The 7315-nt window shown below is 40.1% G+C and overlaps 1 non-coding gene across 1 annotated transcript; it reads right to left on the reverse strand.

Annotated features, from left to right (window-relative positions):
- Nucleotides 1–1094: 1094 nt before the first annotated feature.
- On the reverse strand, nt 1095–1201 carry LOC141603203 (small nucleolar RNA R71). The gene has a single exon (XR_012525095.1). It is a non-coding gene; the product is annotated as a small nucleolar RNA R71 (small nucleolar RNA).
- Nucleotides 1202–7315: the final 6114 nt, after the last annotated feature.

The raw sequence follows: 7315 nt of genomic DNA on the forward strand, positions 1-7315 counted from the left end.
TAACCCAACTCAATCCATCACAACAATAATTGCTTGCTTATAATTTGAGAACATGTTTGTATGATCATATCCCATGATTCCCCTATGATCCCATGACACCCTAGTGCCTTTAATCAATTGTTTACACCCCTTTAATTCATCTTGCTTGTTTATTTTCATTGCTATTTTAGTTTAGTAACCTTCTACATCAACCCAATTTGTGACACCCCTTAGACACCACTAGTTACAATAGAAATCTCATTTCAACTCCCGTCCCTTGGGATCCGACCTTTACTTGCCTCTTTACTAATTGTAGAGTTGTTTGCGGAGCTATAAATTGTGTTTTGATTCGACCGTGACCAACGACCACATCTTAATTTGTGAACACTTAGCGGGATCGCATCAAAAATGGCGCCGTTGCCGGGGACGGTGTTTGTTTGATTTAGATTTCTCTTTATTGTTATTAGTTGTGTCTTTCTTCGCCTTGAGGAAGTAAAACTCCTCAAGGTTTGTTCTAATTGTTTTCGAGTTGTTTGATATTTTGCATGTCTAGAAGGTTGCAAGGTGATTTGTTACCTTTTGACCGTGAAATCGAAAGAACCTTGACGAACAATAGGAGAGTTGTTAGGAGGAATTTACGAGGTATTAGTGAAGTTGTCCAACCCACTAGTGAGTTTGTCAATCCTTTCGCAATAGAAGGAGAAGAAAACCCATTACACAATACCCCACAAAATCCACCTACAATGCCAAAATTCTCGTCACACTCCGTACCCACCGAGGAGAACCTACCAAATGGTACTCCTACACCGCAACATCTAACCGGAAATTTTATTGCCAAGTCCGCCTTCATCCAATTAGTTGAGAGGAGCCAATTCGGGGGGATGCCTAGTGAGGACCCTCATTCTCATATGGAAACCTTTTGCGACTATTGTGATGCTATCTCTCAAACGGGCGTGACTCAAGACCAAATTAGATAGGTCTTATTTCCTTTTTCCTTAATCGGCACCGCGAAGCAATGGTTGAAGGGCCTTGATAAGGCCACCCTTGGAATAGATTCTTGGAAGAAGTTGGCTCTAGCTTTCTACAAAAAATTCTACCCACCGGAAAAGATTAACATGCTAAGAGCTCAAATTACGGGTTTTAAGCAAAGGGATGAAGAGTCTTTGTATGAAGCTTGCGAGCGGTTCAAGGGAATTTGTCGCTCATGTCCTCACCATGGACTTAGAGAATGGTTTTTGGTGCAACAATTTTGGAATGGTTTATATGAAGATTCTAGGAACATTCTCAATATGGGATCAAATGGAATGTTCACCGAAGTTGATGACAATCAAACATGGAACAAGATTGAGGAAATGGCGGTCCATAACTCACAATATAGTAGACCTCGCAAGACTACTAGAGGAGGAAAGCATGAAGTGGACTCCGTTACTCAATTGGGTGCTCAACTTAGTGCTCACATTGACACAATCAACTTGAAGTTTGAACAAGCTATGGCTAGACTTGAGGAAAACTCAAAATCATCAAAGCATCATGTTAATGCCATGACGGCATCCTCATCAATCCCAAGTGGGATATGTGAGAATTGTGGAACTTTGGGACATGACCAAGGTGAATGTAGGGGAACAAATGAACAAGTGAATGCTTTCCAAGCATACAAGAGTGGTACCCCTTATTCCAACTTTTACAATGAAAACACTAAATTCCATCCAAATCTCTCATACAAAAGCCAAAATGTTCAAAACCCTCAAACAACATACACTCCACCACCCATGAGAAACCAAAATCAAAGACCCTTTTACAATCAAAACCAAGGTTACCAAAATCAAAATCCATACAATCACCAAAATGACCAAGGCTTTGATGTCCAAAAAGAGGTCCTCCAAATGCAAAAGAATCAACAAGAATTTTTCACTCAAATGCAAAAAGATAGCCAAGCAAAGGAAACCACCATCAACAACATTCTAGCTCACACCAAGATGTTGGAAACACAATTGACTCAACTAGCATCTTCAAGCTCACAAAGACAAAAGGGGCAATTACCACCTCAAAGTAATCCCCCTAGACATGAAACGGTTAGTGCCATTCACTTGAGAAGTGGTACAAGGTATGAAGCACCGAAGAAGCAAATTGAGGATGAAGTTGTGGAAGCTAGTGAAAAGGAAGAAATTGTGCAAAACTCCAAAGATGGAGAATCATCAAAAGAAGAAATTTCAAAGAAAAATGAAGACAAGGCCAAGGAGAAGGAGCCCATTGTGATTAGACTTCCTTTTCCAAGTCGTCAAGCCAAGCCCAAATTTGATGATCAACTTGGAAAGTTCATGGAAATTGTGAAGAATTTAGAAGTCTCAATTCCTTTCACGGAATTAATCAATCACGTTCCGGCCTATGCGAAATACATGAAAGATATCCTCACAAAGAAGAAGTCGATCCGGAAGCTTGAGACTATCGCCTTCACTAAGGTGAGTAGTGCAATACTTCAAGGGAGTTCACCTCCAAAGTTAAAGGATCCGGGAAGCTTCTCAATACCGTGTACCATTGGCGACACGACGATCAACAAAGCCTTATGTGATCTAGGGGCTAGTGTGAGTGTCATGCCGTACTCGGTAAGTAAAAGGCTGGGGATGGGAGAGCTTAAATGCACCAACATCACACTCCAAATGGCCGATAGATCGACGAAGACACCGTTAGGGGTATGGGAAGATGTCCCCGTGCGAATTGGGAAGTTTTTCATCCTGGTGGACTTTGTCATTGTTGATATGGAGGAGGATTCCAACATTCCAATCATCCTAGGAAGACCTTTCCTACACACCGCCGGTGCGGTAATTGATGTGAAACATGGTGAGCTCACTCTAGAAGTGGGAGATGAAAGCATAACCTTTAATCTTGACAAGACTATGAGAGCTCCTCGTTTGCATGAACCATGTTTCATGATTGATCATTATAGCCGAAAGGATGAAAGGAAGAAATCGGAACTCCAATGGAAGAAGAAAATTGAAGACGCTCCATTCAAAGAGCAAGTGAATTGTGACAAGGAGAGCTTGCAAAGCTCATCAAAATCAACCAAGGAAGAAGAGGATGGCCTCATTGGCCAAGAGAAGAAATTGGGAGAGTTGTCTCCATCTAAGCAAGAGATTTTCAATGATCAACTCAATGAAGTTTGTGGTCTTTGGGACGACGAATTTGAAGGGATTTTTAATCCCTACATTGGACATGCCATTGATCATGATCAACAACAAGGGCCACGGTCTATTGAGAACCTCTACCATGATAATGAACAAGCTTTTGATTACTTCTTCAAGGTGTTGAGCAACATCAACAACACCTTGGACATGCCCCCTTGACATCTCATCAAGAATGAGAGTTTGGTGGAGTCCTCCCTAAACCACCACTTGTAAATATTTCTAACTCCCTAACTTACATTTCAATTCTTGTATTGCATTTTTGTCATCTTTGGATTTTTATTTACTTTGATCAAAATAATTGTCATGTTTGAGAGAAGTGAGGGAGGGACTAACGATTTCAATTGATGTGTAATGCTTTTAACTTAGTGTGGGGATGGCAGTTGCCTAGGCTATCCATGCCTTAGTAGTGCCTCCACAATGATGAACACAAGACTTGAAGAAAGAATGGAAGAACGGTATGGGAAATGCAATGTGCACGGATGGAACTGAATCCGTGTACACAGGGGAAGAATCCGAGCGGATTCCAGAGAATCCGCCCGTCTTACAGAATCCGAGCGTATTGCAGAAAAGACGCCCGTCCTGAACTGAGCTAAATTTTGAAAAATTCTTGATCGTGATCGAATCCGGCGTCTGTGAAGAATCCGCCCGTCTTGAAGAATCCGTCCGTCTTGTAAGAAAGACGTCCGTCTTTGCAGCTGAGGAAAACAAGCAAAATTTTCTGGACTGAAATCCGTCCTTCTTTAAGAAAATCCGCCCGTCCCGTGTTCAGCAAATCCGAGCGGATTGTCACAAATCCGCCCGTCTTTAGGCGAGTTTTGCAAGGTCCAGAAGGAGCAGAATCCGCACGGATTGGGCAGAATCCGCACGGATTGCCCCTGCAGATTCGAAAATTTCGGTCTCTTTAAAACCCCTCCCACCTTCATTCATTCATTCATTCATTCATAAACACTACCCACAACATCAAAACCCTCATCCTCTCCATCACAAAAACAAAAACCCTCAACAACATTCACCAAAATCAAATCAAACTATCCTTCCAACAACAAATTAATCAATCCTTCCTCAACAAAAATCAAAACCAAGAACAAAATCTTCAACCTTTGAGTCGATTTTTGTTTTCATAAAGGCAAAGCCTTTCACCTTCAAATCGATTTGGGCATACTACAAATTGAAGATTTTTCATTCTTTTCTTGGTTAGTTCATCAATGGCAAGGACTAAGGGAGCAACAAAGGCAACAAAGGCACCAAAGGCTAAGGCACTCTCACAAAGGCAAAAGGCTCTTCAAACAAAGAAAGCATTGGCTATGGTGGTAGCAACACCAAATTTGGAAGTGCAACAACAACAACAACCTTCTATGGGAGCAACAACACCTTCTACTCCGGTAATTGATCAACTTTTGCATTATCCGGAGGTAACTTTTATTTCCGATACCCATAGAAATACCTTTGTCAAGTTTGCTATGAAGTCTTTACAATCCACCAAATTCATATGTGAAGATACCTTAGAAAAATTGGGTGTTCTTGAACAAACAAAAGCCTTTTTCAATGCCATGGGGTTGAAGAAATTGTTTGAAACAAGGGAATTGACATACCCCTCCCTTACCTTGGAATTTTTAAGTTCTTTGAAAGTCACCAAAGTTGAGAATATGGAGAATATCGAGTTTCGTCTAGCTAATGTTAGTAGACGCATTACCTTTAAGGAATTTGGTGAAATTTTGGGTCTTAGTGATGAACCGAGTTATTTTAAGAGTTATGGAAAGTATGACCCCGAACCTCTTTAGGAGGCAATCTCCGGGAAGAAATTTGAGGATTTTCATGCGAGTCGTGCTCTTTTGGTCCACCATCCGGGCATAAGAGTATGGCACAAGGTCGTGGGTAACACCATAATTGCTCGGAAAGATACCAACCATTTCACAAGACTTGATTTTATTCTCCTTGAATCGGCTTTGAATATTGGAAGAGTTCACACCAAGCCTTACAATTCTTTGAGGCTCTTGGTAGATAGATGGCTCAATATTGATTGTGGGAAGAAGGGCACGACCGTTATTGTCAATGGCGGCCTAGTTACACTCCTAGCCAAGCACTTTGATCCTAACTTCAATAAGGATAACAAGTACAAAGTAAAGGAGGGTGGCCATCTTGTTGATATGCATACTATGATTCACAAGTTCAAGTGGGTTGCCCATAACCCCCTTGACACTAAGTATGGATGGCTAACTAGTGAAGCTAGATCGTTCACCTTGCCTTCGAAAATTTGCCGTCTAAGCGTCCACCGGACCAATTATCTACTTCCCCTTTCAAAAGAAGCCGAGTATATCATTCAACAACAAAAGGGTGATCTTGAAATGCCCTCCTCTTCCATTGTCATACCACCTTACCCCTTTAAGTATGAAGAGTTCAAGCCGGAAGGAGTTGAAGTTGGAAAAGACTATGTGACTCTTCTCATGCAAGCAATGCACAAGCAATCCTATGAAGATCGGAAAAATGCCTACTTGGCTCAATATCCACCCCTCCTACATTTAGCTAGGCAATGACTACTTGATCCATCTTGTCCTTTGCCTAGTTGGGCGGATAGAGAAGTCTTATTTCCGGGTGCATCTAGGGTCGTTTTGGGTGACAATGAGGTTGTTGGAAATGATGAAGAAGTTGATGATAATATTGAGGAAGAAGCAAGTGAAGAAGAAAAGGATGGTAAAGATGATGAAGATGAAGATGAGGAAGAAAGTGAAGAAGCAAATGACAAGGAAAGTGGCAATGTCACCACTTCTCATGAGGGAAGTGATGATGATAACATGATGGAAGATTAGCAAGACTTGGAGACTCCTACACTCTCATGGTTTGTCTATTTCTCTCTTTGTATTTTATTTAATTTTGATCATTGTTGGAGTAGTCCTAGCCCCATTAGAGGACTCACACCTCGGTACCATTGAGGTGTTCTCATTCTATTGTTCCCGTTTTCAAAATCCAAAATGACAAATTAGTTTCATGCATAACATAGTGTGTGCATGAACTACACCCATCCTTAGACATTAGCAATAGTGTCTCACTCGGTTTGGGGAAGTTAATGCATACGCAACGGGAGGTAATCTAAATTATCCTCTCCGTCATAACAAAAACCATGCATCATGTAGTGTAGCTTAGTATAGATTGCATTTAGTATAGAAATCATGCATCATCTTTGCATAATTTCCATCATTTTGGCCATTGAGGACAATGCCCATATTAGTGTGGGGATGGGAATTCTAACATTTAACTCTTATTCAAAAATCCAAAAAATTGAAAAATTTCAAAAATCATAAAAATTTGAAAATTGAAAACCCAAAAACATGTTTATTTCCTTTTGTAGTCTTGTATATATTGTCTTGTATATATTGTGTTTGTTCATCCTTTTTCACATTGATTGACTACGCCACATCCGAGACATGAGGATATTGAAGACCGCATGGTATGATATTTCCAATCTCCTTTTTCCTCTTTATGTTAATGACTATGTGGCTTTATTTTGATTGGTGCGGTATAAATAATGTGAATTTAGGACTTGTATTTAGATTATATGGCATATTAGTTGGTAGAATCACTTGCATTAGGATGTATATATGTTAGTTGAATCATGGCATGTAGTTGCATATTAGAAAATTTTGCGAAACCGTCTACTTGGGAAGCTTGACTAGTGTATATAGGCCCTAGTAGATGCTTTTTATTATTAAAACTTTGCTTGTTAGAATACTTGTAAAACACCCTAGGATGTGTCATGCTAGTATCCTTTGACCCATGGATTAAGGCCTAGTCAAGAGTACCTTGTGGTGTGATAACTCCTTGGCTACCGTTTATTCCAAGGTGACCCTTGAAACCATGCATCCATCCATCATTCATCCATGTTCTACCACATTTTTGTTATCAAAGGGAATGGGCACAAAAAGAAATCAATTTGAGTTCAATGAAATGAAAAGTGAAAGAAAGTTTGCAAAAAAAATGCATCAAATGAAAAGAGGAGCAAAAAAAAAAAATAGAACTCCTAAGCTTCAAATACAAGGCACCCTCGTTACTAATTGGGGTGACTTTGAAAATGTTCAAAAGAAAATGCAAAAAGTTGTCAAGTGTTGAAAATGCCAAAAATCAAAAGAATTGACAAAGAAAGTGTTCTCAAATGTTAT

This window comes from Silene latifolia, chromosome 9 (assembly GCF_048544455.1).
Source record: "Silene latifolia isolate original U9 population chromosome 9, ASM4854445v1, whole genome shotgun sequence".
NCBI lineage: Eukaryota > Viridiplantae > Streptophyta > Magnoliopsida > Caryophyllales > Caryophyllaceae > Silene > Silene latifolia.